Raw genomic sequence first — 16,273 nt, forward strand, 5'->3', positions numbered from 1 at the left:
CTTTTGTTCCTAACAAGCGATATTGTAGAGATAGAAAAACGCCTGAATTGTAACTAAAAGTGATGTATGATTGACGAGTGTTTCATTAACGTTAGCATGTGACTGTAACCCATACACATTATCCAACCGTAGCTTTTTACCGTCACTCACATTAGTTAGCTAACCCTAGCTGGTTACTGTTACTGTCACTAGCTAACGTTAGCTTTGTAACATACTATGTTCTTTCTATTGTGAGCCCAAGCCCTTTAATTGTCTTGCGCTTTTCTTTCTGTTAATATTTCAGGTTTTGGCGATGTGTGGACAGATTTGTTATTTGACCCAACTTTTTTTGAACCCCATCGCTTGTTCTTTCCTATATTTAAACAGTTGTTTTTCGAGTGTGGTGTTACAACAGGATTATTCAAGCAACACTAAACAAAAGTAGAAATGCAACAAATATACATTTAGAGGTGATATTTTGAAGACAGGACCGTTTGAAACATTGAGTGAGGACCAGGACAGAAATGGAGGGACGTACGTACGGGGTTAATGAGGGAGCCGGTAGTGCTGGGAAATGATTGGCCCCATGTGGGACACGCCTGATGGACACATAGCTGCAGGCGGTGCTGGGAGCTGAGGAGATTATAGGAAGAGGTGCAGAGATACACAGAGATACACAGAGATACACAGAGATACACAGAGATACAAAGAGATACACAGAGATACACAGAGATACACAGAGATACACAATACACAGAGATACACAGAGAAACACAGAGATACACAATACACAGAGATACACAGAGATACACAGAGATACACAGAGATACACAATACACAGAGATACACAGAGATACACAGAGATACAGAGATACACAGAGATACACAGAGATACACAGAGATACACAGAGATACACAGAGATATACAATACACAGAGATACACAGAGATACATAGAGATACAGAGATACACAGAGATACACAGAGATACACAGAGATACATAAAGATACACAGAAATACAAAGAGATACACAGAAATACATAGAGATACATAGAGATACACAGAGATACACAGAGATACACAGAGATACACAGAGATACACAGAGATACACAGAAATACATAGAGATACATAGAGATACACAGAGATACACAGAGATACACAGAGATACATAGAGATACACAGAGATACACAGAGATACACAGAGATACACAGAGATACACTGAGATTTTTTGTCACAGTGTTTCTGTCACTGTGATGTGTTTAAACATTTACAGACAAACTGTTTCTTACTGCACACCATCATTTATAACAGGTAATTACAAAACTTCTTAAGCCTATTGTCAGCAATGATTTATTTTCCACAACAGAATAGAAAATAATCATTTGATGATTACAACTTTAATTACAAATTGAAGGAAACATTAATCTGAAAAAGCATCAATGAAAAAAAAACGTTCTTACTGAATAAAGTATTTTTGAACAACTTCAATGACATGTTGAAACTAAAAGGTAACAATATGTTAATGTTTAGTTTGGAACATCACTAACTGCAAGTTTGAAGTATTTCATGTTTTGACACTTTTCTATGCAGACTTATTGAAGTAAAGTTTGTCGAACTGTTTGTGGGGAATTTCCGGTCGCCTCATCTCGCTGCGCCACGGCAACCAGAAGACACCACCTTGATGTAGGGCCGCGGACACGCCCCCCCCCATCACCTTATTCCCCTCCACCATAATGAAGGACCAATTAGAGAAGAGGATTAAGGCACTCCACGTCCACACACACAAATTAACATTTATCAAAGAGTCACTGTGGTGTGTGTGTGTGTGTGTGTGTGTGTGTGTGTGTGTGTGTGTGTGTGTGTGTGTGTGTGTGTGTGTGTGCTTTGTGTTCTCCACAGTGAATAGTGATGAGCTCCATGCTCAGTGTGAAGTCATATAATTGCTGCTGGTGTTTCTGATCAATACCACACCCACCGCCGAGCTCAGCCAATGGGAGCCGGCTTCCAGCGGGTTTGTAAGTGTGTGTGTATTTGTTGGTGGTTAATCAATGTGTTACCTTTTTTTCCAGTGAAGAAAACCCTACGGTGGAAAGAGCAAAACCCTGATCAAGCATTGCCTATCAGAATAAATACAAGAGTCAAACTCTGTTTTATCAAAAACATTTGCAGAGTTATAAAGCAGTGTGAAAGCACAGAATGTGTCCTGGTTTTCATGGTGAAACTGGATTTATTGGAAATCTTTAGTTTGCCCGATGGATTGGTGTGACACATCCGTCCAAACTCTGCTGTCAGCAACCAGAAAACCTGCTTTAGATTGATGATGTCAGGAACTGTTTGATATTTTAAAAACTAATGTGCAAAATCGGCAAACAAAATGGAAAACAAATCTTACAACTTAACATCCTGAAACGATGATTCATAGACCACCGTAAATGACATGATGAAACGGCTGTATGAAATGGAAATGTTAGTTTATAGACTATTTAAACGTCTTGCATGCTAGATAGTGAAGATGATGAAGATGAGTTGACTATTTGTAAGCCTCCAATTTGCTTTCTCCAAAACTTGTTGCCAAAACTGTGAAGTCCTTGCATTCCCTGAGGCCAAGTTGAAGGATCAAATACTAAGAAATGATCACAAGACTTGGAGTCATATGTGATTTCAGATGAGGGAAGTTACTGTACACTTATTCAAGTATTGTACTTAAGTACAATTTTGGGATATTTGTACTTTACTTGACTTTGATGCTACTTTGTACTTCTACTCCACAACAGTTCAGAGGTAAATGGTGTACTTTTACTCCACTACATGTATTTAATACCTTTGGCTACTTTACAGATCTGGATGAATGATGTGAAATATAATCAAGTGTTAAATCAGACTTTAGTTCCACCTTGAGTAAATTCACAAGCTACCCTTGATTATGGGAGACCTATGACACAAATGGAGGAGTGTCCACCACCATTCACCCCCCTGTCAACACCTTTAAGGATATTCTTCCTTCACACCCCAGCTCTCTCTACTCTCCGCTCACCCTTTCACCCTCGCCCACCCCCCTGGAGTTTGATGAGCAGATGAAGGAGATACAGAGGGTTGGCACTAAGTCCTTCCTGGAGTTCAATGACCGCAGCATGAAGGCGATACGCAGGGTTGGCAGCATGTCCTTTACCCCCACCCCTCCTCAACGACGCCCACCACAATCACCGAAGCATAGACGCGCACCATCACCCCCGTCACAATGCCTACCACAATCATCCGGACCAAAACGTCCTCCCCCCCTTCACTGTCTCCGAAGCCTGATAAGAATGTGTGTGTACAAAACGTAATCTCTAACTGATATACAGTATGCTGGGTCCAGGCTCAAGGGCGTATGGCACTCTCAACTCTTTGCTGGACATGCCGGGGCCCTGCCTGCCTGTAGCTTTGCCGATATCTGCGTTGATATAGATTAAGAGCGGTGAATCATCTTAGATACAGGAAGCGCTCAAAAGTTTGTGTGAGTTTATAACATTTTGCAGTGATTCCATGTCAGCCACAGCTTGCCACAAAAAATCTGACTGATAGTGTATCTAACAAACTTAAACTAGCTTTATTAAATGTCAGGTCTTTGGCAGGAAAAACATTTTTAATCAATGATTTTATCACTGAGCACAATCTCGATTTCATGTTTTTAACGGAAACTTGGATTGAACAAAATAACAGTGCAGCTGTTCTTATCGAATCAACCCCTCCCAACTTTAGTTTTATGAGTCAGGAAAGAATGCATAAGAAAGTGGAGTTGCTATTTTGTTAAATGATTCCCTTCAATGCAGGAAGACATCCTATGGGAACTTTGCTTCTTTTGAATATGTGGCCCTTCAGCTGAAATGCTCCTCTCGAGCTCTGTTCCTAAATATCTATAGACCACCCAAATACTGTGCAAGCTTTTTTGATGACTTTACTGAACTGCTGCCTATAGTGTATATTGACTTTGACCGTCTAGTCCAGGGCTCTCCAACACGTCGATCTCAAGGTACCGGTAGCTTGCGGGCAGCTGTTCAGTAGCTTGCCGCTCGATTATCGATTATAGCGTAGGAAGGTTGCTTCTTGAGTTTTCGTCCGCGGCTGGACAATAACGTTTTTTTATTTTAGAATGATTTCTGTCACACAAATATCAAATTGGTAGGTGACGCAGAGATCAAGGAACAGACGTGACAGCGGCACAGCGACACCACACACGGAGCAGTCTGCTTTCTCCACCAACACCAGTCCAGAACCAACAGCAGAATGACCCACTCTGAATCAGGCCCTGTGAGATATGATGAAGCTAACTTAATCTCATACATTCATGGGATTTATGTAACAGCAAGACAGAGAATGTAAGTGTGCACCCACATGCACTATTGCTGTTTTGATAATGCTGTACACTCCAGCATACACCTGTATGGTGGACTCCATGCAGTGCCATTCATCTCACTGAAAAAAGAGTGAATGCACTTATTTTACACATATGCCATAAGATGCTTGTAAGGTGGTGATTAAGTTACTATGTGGGCCATAATAATATGTGAGACATTTTCATTTTCTTGGACCGTGAAGTTAAGGTTTGCGATAAGCTTTAGGTATTGCAATTTCACACGTGTACACAAGTATAGCTTAATTCAACTGATGAGTGCTATGTGAATAAATGTAAGCGATACGATGCAAGTAGCTCTTGGCCACTTTCATTTTTTCAAAGTAGCTCTCAGATGAAGAAAGATTGGAGACCGCTGGTCTAGTCATCGTTGGTGATTTTTACATCCATGTTGACAACCCCCAGGCCAGAGGGGCTAAAGACCTGTTTTGTGTTCTTGATAACTATGGACTGTCTCAGCATGTGACGGAGCCCACGCACAATAAGGGGCACACTGGACTTAATTATCTCAAAGGGTCTGAATGTCTCTAAGGTTGTGGTGAATGATGTTGCACTCTCTAATCATTCCTGTGTTTTCTTTGAGTGCTCCATTTCTGTTCACACAAATGTTCAAAAAGAGGTAACCACAAAGCGATATTTAACTGAAAATACTTGGGAAATGTTTACTCAGAATTGTTCTTCCACACTTGCCCCTGCTAACATCTCAGTAAATGAGCTAGTAGATCATTTTAATTCAAAAATAAAAAACGTTATAGATGCCATTGCTCCAACTAAGGTAAAGGAAGTGACTGGGAAGAAAATATCTCCACGGAGAAAGGCCATGACCGTGAGAACAGAAAAAAAAAGAGTGTTGAAAAGCTGAACGCAGGTGGCGAAAAACAAATCTCCAGGTTCACTTTGAAATCTATAAAGAGAGACTTGGCCTTTATCATTTGGAATTGAAAAACGCACGACAGTCTTTCTTCTCTGACATCATTACCAAAAACAAAAGCAACGCACGTGCCTTGTTTGCTACCGTCGACAGACTAACTAACCCACCAGTGTCAGTAGCCTCTGAATTTCTATCCACCAGGGCGAGCAATTAATTTGCTGATGTCAAATCATTCAGATGTTTTTCCTTGCATGGCCTCAGATCTACTTCGTATAGTAAACAAATCTCTTCACTCAAGTGTTTTTGCACAGGCTCTGAAAACTGCAGTCATTAAACCGCTCTTATAAAAGGATAATTTAGATGCTTCAGTAATAAACAACTACAGGCCCATATCAAACCTGCCATCTAGGTAAAATCATTGAAAAAGTTGTTTTTCAACAGTTGAGTAACTTCTTGCATTTAAATAACTGTTTCGATGTGTTTCAGACCACAGCACTGAGACTGCTCTTGTAAAGGTCTTCAATGACATCCACTTAAACACAGACAGTGGCAGAACTTCAGTGTTAGTATTATTAGATCTCAGTGCTGCGTTTGACACTGTTGACCACAACATATTACTAGACCGACTAGAAAACTGGGTGGGACTTTCATCAACAGTTCTAAATTGGTTTGAATCCTACTTAAAGTACAGAAACAACTTTGTTTCTATAGGTAACTACACATCTGAGTTGACAAATATGACATGTGGGGTACCTCAAGGCTCCATCTTGGGGCCTCTTCTCTTTAACATCTACATGCTACCACTGGCTCAGATAATGAAAAACAACAAAATAAGTTACCATAGCTATGCGGATGACACACACATTTACGTAACAATTTCACCAGGAGACTATTCTCCAATTAAAACACTGAGTAAGTGCATTGAACAAATCAATGACTGGATGTGTCAGAACTTTCTCAAATTAAACAAAGATAAAACTGAGGTAATGGTGTTTGGAGCCAAGGCAGAACGTATAAAAGTTAGTGCTGAGCTTCAGTCTGCAATGTTCAAAACAAAAGATAAAGCCAGAAATCTAGGTGTATTCATAGACTCTGACCTGAGTTTCAACAGTCACATTAAAACAGTTACTAAATCAGCCTGCTATCACCTAAAGAATATATCTAGGACTAAAAGACTAATGTCACAGCAAGATTTGGAAAAACTTGTCCATGCTTTTATCTTCAGTAGACTGGACTACTGTAATGGTGTCTTCACAGGTCTCACTAAAAAATCTATTAGAAAGCTGCAGCTGTTTTAGAACCCTGCTGCTCGAGTCCTCACTAACACTAAGAAAGTGGATCACATCACTCCTGTTCTGAAGTCTTTACACTGGCTTCCTGTGTGTCAAAGAATAGATTTCAAAATATTGCTGCTGGTTTATAAAGCTTTGAGTGGTTTAGGCCCAAAATACATTTCTGACCTCCTGCTAAATTATGAACCATCCAGATCTCTCAGGTCTTCAGAGACTGGTCAGCTTTCTGTCCCCAGAGTCAGAACTAAACAAAAGCAGCGTTCAGTTATTATGCTCCAAATATCTGGAAAAAACTCCCAGAAACCTGCAGGTCCGCTGCAACTCTGACTACTTTTAAATCCAGACTAAAGACTTTTCTTTTTGCCGCTGCTTTTAATTGATATATTCATATCTTAAACTGCACTGTAACTTTTTATTCATGTACTTTTTATTCATGTATTTTTTATTTTAATGTTTATTTTATTATATTTTCTTTTTAATGACTGTTTTTAAATGCCTTTGTCTGAATGTCTTTCACTTTTGTAAAGCACCTTGAATTGCCTTGTGTTGAAAGGTGCTAAATAAATAAACTTCCCTTGCCTTGCCCTGCAGTATACAAAGTCATTAAAACTAGCTGCACCTTTACCAGCTTTGAGAACACTTTAATGATCAATCATTATAAAACATATATATATATTTGAACCCCTTCAGTCTGGATTTCGTCCTCACCACAGCACAGAAACGGCACTCATCAATGTCCTCAATGACCTCCTCACCTCTGCTGACACCGGTTCCCTCAACATCCTCATCTTCCTCGACCTGAGTGCAGCCTTCGATACCGTGAGCCACACTATCCTGCTTACCCGACTCCAGGATATTGGTATCGAAGGTACTACACTCAGGTGGCTCCAGTCCTACCTCTCCGACAGATCCCACTTCATCTCCCTCAACAACCACTCCTCTGCCACAGCTTCAGTGACCCAAGGTGTTCCCCAAGGTTCAGTACTCGGCCCCCTCCTTTTCATCATCTACATCCTCCCCCTTGGTCAGATTCTCCGCCAATACAACCTGGACTTTCACTGTTACGCTGATGACACACAGATTTACCTCAGCACCAAATCCCCCCACAACCCCCCCCCTTACCTGCATTGAATCCTGTCTGACTGCAATAACATCCTGGATGCTGCAAAAGTACAATGGGAGCCAGAGCCTTTTCTTATCAAGCTCCACATTTGTGGAATCAGCTTCCAGTTTGTGTTCGGGTGGCAGACACCCTATCCGTTTTTAAGAGTGCGCTTAAGACCTTCCTTTTTGATAAAGCTTAGAGTTAGGGCTGATTAGATTCAGCCCCTAGTTTTGCTGCTATAGGCTTAGTTTGTCGGGGGACACCTTACTTCTTCCTTCTCTCTGCTGTACCTGTGTACTCTCATGTTCCGATTAACCCAGCTTCCCCACATTTCTTTCTTTTTGGTGTCTATCTAAGCCGGGATCCGGAGTCATGGATGATCCTGTGCTGCGGTCCTGTGTCCTGGATCGCGAGCCCTGGATCTTGAGTCGTGGCTGTGCCTGTTGCTGTGGTCCTGGATCATAAGTCCTGGATGGATATCCTCGTGGATTCATCTTCTTATTATAGACACATGCATTTCCAAACATTTGGACTAGCTATGTTGTAAAGGTATTATCTTTTCTATTTTACACACGGCATCTATTGCACGTCTGTCCGTCCTGGGAGAGGGATCCCTCCTCTGTTGCTCTCCCTGAGGTTTCTCCCATTTTTCCCTTTAAACTGTGGGTTTTCTCCGGAAGTTTTTCCTTGTACGATGTGAGGGTCTAAGGACAGAGGGTGTTGTATTGTAATACTGATATTCTGTACAAACTGTGAAGTCCACCTCAGCCGGTTTGCTTTCCATCCCCAAAGCTAAACTCCGGAGCTTCGGGGATAGAGCTTTCTCTGTGGCAGCCCCGAAGCTCTGGAACTCCCTCCCCCAAGACCTCCGTGAGTCTGAGTCCCTCACCCTGTTCCAGTCCCGCCTCAAAACCCACCTCTTCAACTCTGTATCCATAAGCGCCCCCCCCTCTCAACCAACTTCCTCCTGACTGCTTTTCTGTTTTGTTTTGTTTCTTTGTTTCTTTTTGGTTTTGTTTTGTTTGTCTACCCCCCTCCCAAATGTAAAGCGTCTTTGGGTTCAAGAAAAGCGCTATCGAAATAAAATGTATTATTATTATTATTATATATTATTCTGAAATGGACCAATCTGCGCAATGACTACTTTTACTTTTGGTACTTTAACTATATTTTGATAATGCTTTTCAAATTTTACTTGAGTAACATTTTGAATGCAGGACTTTTACTGTAGAGTATTCCTACACAAGATCTGAGTACTTCTTCCACCTCTGTCGTATTTCAAACTCTTCCATTAACACCCTGAGTAAGTTTGCAAGTGTGCGTTTTACTCCACTTTGTTGTAAATAAAACTACAGCAGCTTGACCACAGAGCGTGACGCAGCGTCCACAAGGCAGCATGCGTTGAAGATTGCCGGTGGGAGTGTCTGAAACTTGACCAACAACCAATCACATGAATCTCCCGCCCCGGACACACAAGCACGCGGTTTGATTGGCTAGAGCTTTTACTGGCATATGATTTGATTGGCTGACGCTTCCGTCGAAGCTTCAAAAGTTGAACTTTTCTCAACTTTTGAAGCGAGCAACGCGAGCAAAGCGAAGCGACGGAACCACAATGCAGTTCGGCAAAGCGTAACGTCACCCCATTCAAAGTGAATGGGAAGAAGCGTTGAAGCTTCAAAGCACGCCACCGTGTGGACGGGCCGTTGCTGCAGCACCCAGTTCAATAAACTTGATTTAAATTAGTTTGTTTATTTTATTCTAGTTAATTGTTTATTTTGTTTAACTGAACCTTTTCTCTTGTGATAAGTTTTATTCTTAAATGTTTACACAAGTTATCATCTGCTTATGAGAACATATTTGATATTGTGTTTGTTTATTACTTTGATTGAAGTATTTAGCCCCCATTAACTGCGTTTCCCTCTTTGTTTCCCTACTTAGTTACTGAGAGCTGAAGGTGGTGGTGCTGGTGTCCAAGGTGGTGGTTTTCCTCTCTTCTTTTGTGTGTGGTGTGCTCCCCCGGGATTTGATTTCAACCACGTATGACTGGGGTGATTTAAATTTGGTTTGTTTGGGGATCCTTCCACTCACTTGTCGACCATATCCCCCCACTGGTAAGCCTCAGCCCCTAATTCATTTTCCCCCTTTGTGCTACAGCCTTATGCGACTGTTTTTAACTGCATTTTAACTATTGACTTGTGCTAAATAAAATTGTATATTTTTGATAAATGTAAACCACGTCTCCTGCTCCATTAGTATTCGAGCCTATGTGTCCTCTCTATAACTGAAAAAAGTGTTCATATTTCCTTGGGTGAAACTCCCAAGGTGGCGTTGTTGGAATTGTGAATGGTGTAATCAAACCAACTTTAACAAATACATTCACCTATCCTCCCCTCAAATAGAAAGTTCGAAGATGTTTTGCATGGAGCGAAACGGCAAAGTAGCTGCTTAATGTCTTAGTCTCTTTGGACATGTCTAGTAGTTTACTCCATTGAGTGTTGACAAGAAACACGTGTAGACGAAATATGAGTTTTGTTTTGATGTTTTGAGGTACGCAAAAGCGCGTAGTGACACAAGTGACGTTACGCAATTCAGATTTGTGCCGCGCATGCATACCAGTTATGTGCACCCCTGTTTATAGACATTATAGCAGCATGGCTCCATGGATGGAAGGGAGTATCCCAACAAATATATGATGGATTGCTGCGGCTCAAATTATGCGTTTGTAAAGTTGTTTCTAAGGACACACATACATGCTGCATTCACATTAATTATATCAGAACTGAATAGATTCAATGAAAGAAACACAAAGAACGCCACTGAGTGCCTGCAGATGGGCCCATCTTTATTACAAATGATTGTATTGTTTTGTTGTTTGTCGCTGATTGTCAAAGTCTTGAGACGTGCCGAAAACGATTCCTGAACACTTCGGACGTTCAGCTGGCTTACCTCAAAAGATTACTTTAAATAGATGTGTAGTTTATTTTGCACATCACCAGTTAGAGACATGCAGGTCAGCAGGAGATACTTCAAGACGTAGGTATGTCATGTAGAGTTCTTGAATGTGTTTGCAGCATTGCAATTTGAAACCAAAACTAACCGGATCAAATGTATACAAAGTAAAAAAAACAGTAACCTTGGTTTGGCCTTTCAGATCTAAAAAGGCCCAAAGTTGTTTACAAAAGGTAATACTAAAATTAAAGTTATTCAAAAATATCCAAACTATGTAACAGAGTCTCTCTCTGTATCTTTGTGACAACACTGTATTCTGGTACTTCTTCTTGTGTAAGATAGTAAACTCAAGTTTAGTTGAGCAGAACCTTTCAGTACTCTGATTACTGATTCTTATGAGTTTGCTGATGAAGAGCTAATATTCCTCCTCCTCCTCCTCCTCCTCCTCCTCCCCCCCCCCTTCCTTGTCTGCTTCAAGGTTCTTCAAACAAAGAGCAGGTCAGGATTTAAAGCGTCTGGTCTTTAAATATGATTTTATCTCCCTGCAGAGGAGACATTTACTCTGACAGGTCGACGTCTCCCTGGAGGAGGAAACTAACCCTCCTCCTCTTCTTCTCCTCCTCTCTTATTATGGCATGTCATCTTGACTCTCTCCTCCACATCCTCTCATCTCTCTTCATCTCTCATTGTGCTCTTTCTCTCCTCTCTTCTTCTCCTCACCTAATTTCTCCTGTATCCTCTGATACCCCACCCCCGCCTTCCTGTGAGCATGTGAAGCTTTGTTTTTGTCTTTCTGTACTATGGTAACTGCAGGGACATATATGTTTGTGTAAAAAATAAATGATTTACACAAATATTGTTGGTTGAAATGTTGGATCAATAAAAAACGTTGGCACCCTCTTATCTGTCCGCCGGTCTTATTTATTTTGCCTGTTTACTTTGGTGGCTTTCTGATTTCTCTTTTGTTTCTTTTGTGTCTTTTCCTTTTTTTTTTCTTTCCTTCTTTCATGTCTTTCTGTTTGTGTCTTCATTTCTTTCTTTTGTGTTTCCCCGCCTTATTTCCGTGTCTTCTGTTCTCTTTTATCTTCCTTTCGTTTGTCTTACTTCTTTTGTTTTCCTTTCTTTAATTTCTGTCTTTCCCTCTTGTATGCGTTTCAGGTTTTTGTTTTACTCGTGTAATTCTTTCTTTTAGTGTCTTCTATTTACTTTGTCTTTCTTTGTTCAGTTATTTTCTGGTCTTTTTTTCTGGTTGATGTTTAAGCTGGGGCCACACGTGCAAATAGTTCATAAGATCAAATTCCCAGTCATGGAACACAACATCTTGACAGTCTTTTAATTTTTGAGAAAAGACTCACTGTCTATATTCAAAAACTAAAACATTTAAAAGAGGTGTAAAAATTACAAACACACACACACACACACACACACACACACACACACACACACACACACACACACACACACACACACACACACACACACACACACACACACACACACACACACACACACACACACACACACACAGGGATTGAAGAACGAGAGAAAGACCAGCACCATTTATTTATTTAGTACACCCCCTTCAACACAGGTTTGCTTGAAGCCTCCACCTTATCTGTAAAGTTTCCTCCTGCGCTCCGTTCCAACTGACGCAACTGTAATTTCATGCCTTCTGTGTTTTCCATGCAGACACTGTATGTTTGTGTGTGTGTGTGTGTGTGTGTGTGTGTGTGTATGTGTGTGTGTGTGTGTGTGTGTGTGTGTGTGTGTGTGTGTGTGTGTGTGTGTGTGTGTGTGTGTGTGTGTGTGTGTGTGTGTGTGTGGTATGTGTTTAGCCACTTCAACTACCCAGAATGTAAAATGGCTTGATCATTATTTGCTGTTAGCTGTTAGCAGTGAGAAGCACAGACTTGTGGCTTAATAATGGGGCTAAAGGCTAATGGTAACCAAGGTTTAATTGGGTAACATTATGATGCATTCAAGCTCTATTTAGTTAAAAAGTAGTAGGCTATTAGGCAAAGCTTCAAAATAACATTTTCATTATATTTAAAATGTTTCATGACTCTTCATGACCTCAGAAAATCTTTGGGGTGGAGCATTCTTCAGCTTATCCAAACAGCTTTTCCACATTTCATCATTCAGTTTATCACAAACATTAAGAATCCCACGTCAGGATCAGAATTGGTTTTATTACCAAGTAAGTTTATGCATACGAGGAATTTGCTTTGGTAGAAGTGGTGCATACAGAGACGCAGAAAGAAGAATATGTAAGAAAAAACTATATTTACACAGGAAACTGCAGTAAAATGTAATAAAGTATGACAATACTATATATTATATTCAAAGTGGAGAGTTATGCTGATTTAAAGAGGTAGCATGGAGCAGAAATGCAGGGCGTGTGGCCGCGAGGGAGTGCGGTCGTCTTTCAACCAGAAGGTTGTGGGTTCGATCCCAGCCCACGCAGTCAACATGTTGATGTATCGTTGGGCAAGACACTTAACCCTGAGTTGCTCCCGATGGCATGGCCAACGGTGTATGAATGTTAGGTCCTAGAGCAGTGGTTCTCAAACTTTTTCTGTCAGGCCCCCCTTTTGGAGAAAAAAAAAAGTTGGGCCCCCCCAACACAAATCGTTACGTAATGGGCCAAGTTAACATTTATTAAAATACATCAATATGAACGTGAGCATTGCTTTAAAAAAAAAAAAAAAATCACTTTGCTAGAAAAGGGATTGTGGTTGCAGGCTCAGTGGCGGCGCCAGAGATTTTCTTTTGGGGGTGCTGTGGGGTTGCTCGACGTTTCATAGAGGGTACTCAAACTTTAGGGTTTCCCATTAATGTGCCGGGCGCTACAGTGGAATTTTCTACTGCAACAATCCCCCACGCATATACGCAATGCTCGATAATCAGCTCAGAGCCAGAAATCTTGTTTGTTTGTAGGTGACCAAATACTTATTTTACCGAGGAATTTACCAATTCCTTCATTAAAAATCCTACAATGTGATTTTCTGGATTATTTCCCCACATTCTGTCTCTCATAGTTGAAGTGTACCTGGGATGAAAATTACAGGCCTCTCATCTTTTTAAGTGGGAGAACTTGCACAATTGGTGGCTGACTAAATACTTTTTTCCCCCACTGTAGGTGTAAGCAGGGGTAAAGTTGTATTTTTATAGGTGGTGTGCGTACCTAACATCCTCTAGGGGGTCCGGGGGAAGATCTTTTTTAAATATTGAAGTTAAAAGCATCAATCTGGTGCATTTTGAGAGCAAAATGAAGAGATCTATGGATACATCTCAACACCCATTTGAAACCGAACTGTTAACAGATTTACTTTTTCTTTATGGATATTTTACAAATCGCTCCCCTTTTAAACTTTATTCTTGTTTACTGTCCTATAGTATTTCATACCTGTTTTTCATTTATTCTCTTATTTTGTATACCTATAATGATCATATAAACGTGTGCCTCGGAAATAATTGTTTACATTAATCGTGACCAAACCGTTTGAGACCCACTGAGATAACTTAGACTAAAGTTAGGACTCTCCTCCACCTTGTTGTTGACAAAGCTCCTTATACCCGTTAGCGTAGCTCGCTAGCACCAGAAGCTAACAACAACGATCTCCGGTACTGATGCGCCCTCTCTCTGTCTCTCGCTCGCGCACGCATACAAAAAGGCTCGTTCCACACACACACAGAGCCAAGCTTGAATGAAACACAGAGACCCAGACGTACTTGCATACAGCATATTATTTTCGAATCAATAATTTTTCAAATTATGAATTTGAGAAAGGTACACTGCTCTGTATGAATGGGTGCAGGATTTACAATAAAAAAAAGAGCAAGAAGTTGTTTATAAGCTTGTAGTGTTCTTTTGCTCTAGCTGGTGCATTGCTGCATGTGTTGCCGTCAGGCTGGTCCTACGGGGGTGCATAAGGGTGCATTGCACCCTCAGTTGAGTCGTTATGCACCCTCATTTGAAAAATGAAAAGTGAAAAAAAATGAAAAGTGAAAAAAATGAAAAGTGAAAAATATTACATATATAATAACAATAATTATAATAATAGTAGTAATAATAATAATAATAAGAATATAGTATAATTGTGGTTAAATAACATTGTCTCCTGCATTTATTTGGTCAATTTAAACGGTAAGTAACGTTAATATGTCAGGTGCGCGTGACCTGTGCCGCTGCGCGTTCATCATCTGCAAGGTGCTTACACAGCAGTCAGTGATGGACATCAGAAAATTGTTAAAACAACCAGCGCTTAACCAGGTAATAACAGTTCAGATCATGGGGACATTGCGTTCCTCGCGGCAACTGTCGTGGACACTAACGCCCGACTCGCCGGCTTTGCCTGCCTCGCCCACGGAGGCGGAGCAGCCGTCTCCTGTCCGAAACACCGCCACCCCTCAGCGGCCCGCAAGTGACAGAGGACCTCGGCAAAACAGAGCCTGCCCAGGTATATTTATAAAAGTACCCAACTCACCTGTATAGTGGGGTAAGGCGCTCATTTAGCAGCTCATGGGTTCAAAACAGAGATTGGCTGGAATATTCATGTCAAAAAGATGCCATCTTCTGCTATGCCTGTAGACATTTCGGTTCAAGTAAGTCAGATGCCTTCACCACAACTGGCTACTACAACTGGCGCCATGCTCTTATAGGCTACGTGATAAGGGACTGGGAAGGCATGAATCAAGCAAAGAGCACATAGATCCATAGATCTCTTCATTTTGCTCTCAAAGTGCACCAGATTGATGCTTTTAACTTCAATATTTAAAAAAAAATCTTCACGGGGGAGCATGCCTCCGGACCCCCCTAGAGGAAGTGAGGACCCCCCTAGAGGGTGTTAGGTCCACTCCCAACTTATAAAAATAGCACTTTACCACTGCACCCTCTCTAATCTCAGATGCACCCTGAGTCATTTTGTTCTGGAACCGGGCCTGGTTGCCTTGTTACTACCACCCGTCTATCAGTGGAGAGGGAGAAGCTGTTAGGACTGTGTATTGCATCAGTAACGTGTTGATAGTGATCCAAAAAAAGTGATTAAAAAAAATATACCTCCAAGGGTTTTCCCAGGAATTTACAAGGACTATCAGCAGATATGTATTGTGTAAAACTTTGTTGAATAATTGAGTAATGGAGCAGTTTGAAGAGCAGGTGCTGAATTATCTATAGTTGATCTATACATGTTTTGTGTTTTGTAACCTACTGTCAAACATTTAAAGGTCACTGTGAGCGTTCCAGCTCACGAGAGGGATAAAATATGACAGATGGAACGGTTTGGCAAACAAGCAGAGTTTATTTCAGGCTGAGTGTCAACACAAAAAAGGGCTCCCATGAACCCCGGACTGCTCCTCTATTTCGCGAGGTGGCTGGGCGAGTGACAGTCCTCCACCCAGGACCCAGCCTACTGCAAGAGCCCAGAACCATGGTTACCAGATGCTTTCATTGAGTAACTGATTACCTGATTCTGATCAGCTGTCTGGTCCCCCGCTGAGCCACTCCCATCACTACAGCAGCCGGCGTCCTAACCACAGTCACCTATTATACAAAATCAACATTTTCATGTCTTTTTCGTGTCCCCTCTGTGCTCAGACTGTTTCAGGAACAAAGACTGAAGATTAGATTTTGGCCACTTTTTGATGTCACAATGTTTGTTTGGCTTGTGTAACCATTAGCC

The sequence above is a fragment of the Notothenia rossii genome (genome assembly GCF_949606895.1).
Source record: "Notothenia rossii genome assembly, chromosome: 1".
Lineage (NCBI taxonomy): Eukaryota > Metazoa > Chordata > Actinopteri > Perciformes > Nototheniidae > Notothenia > Notothenia rossii.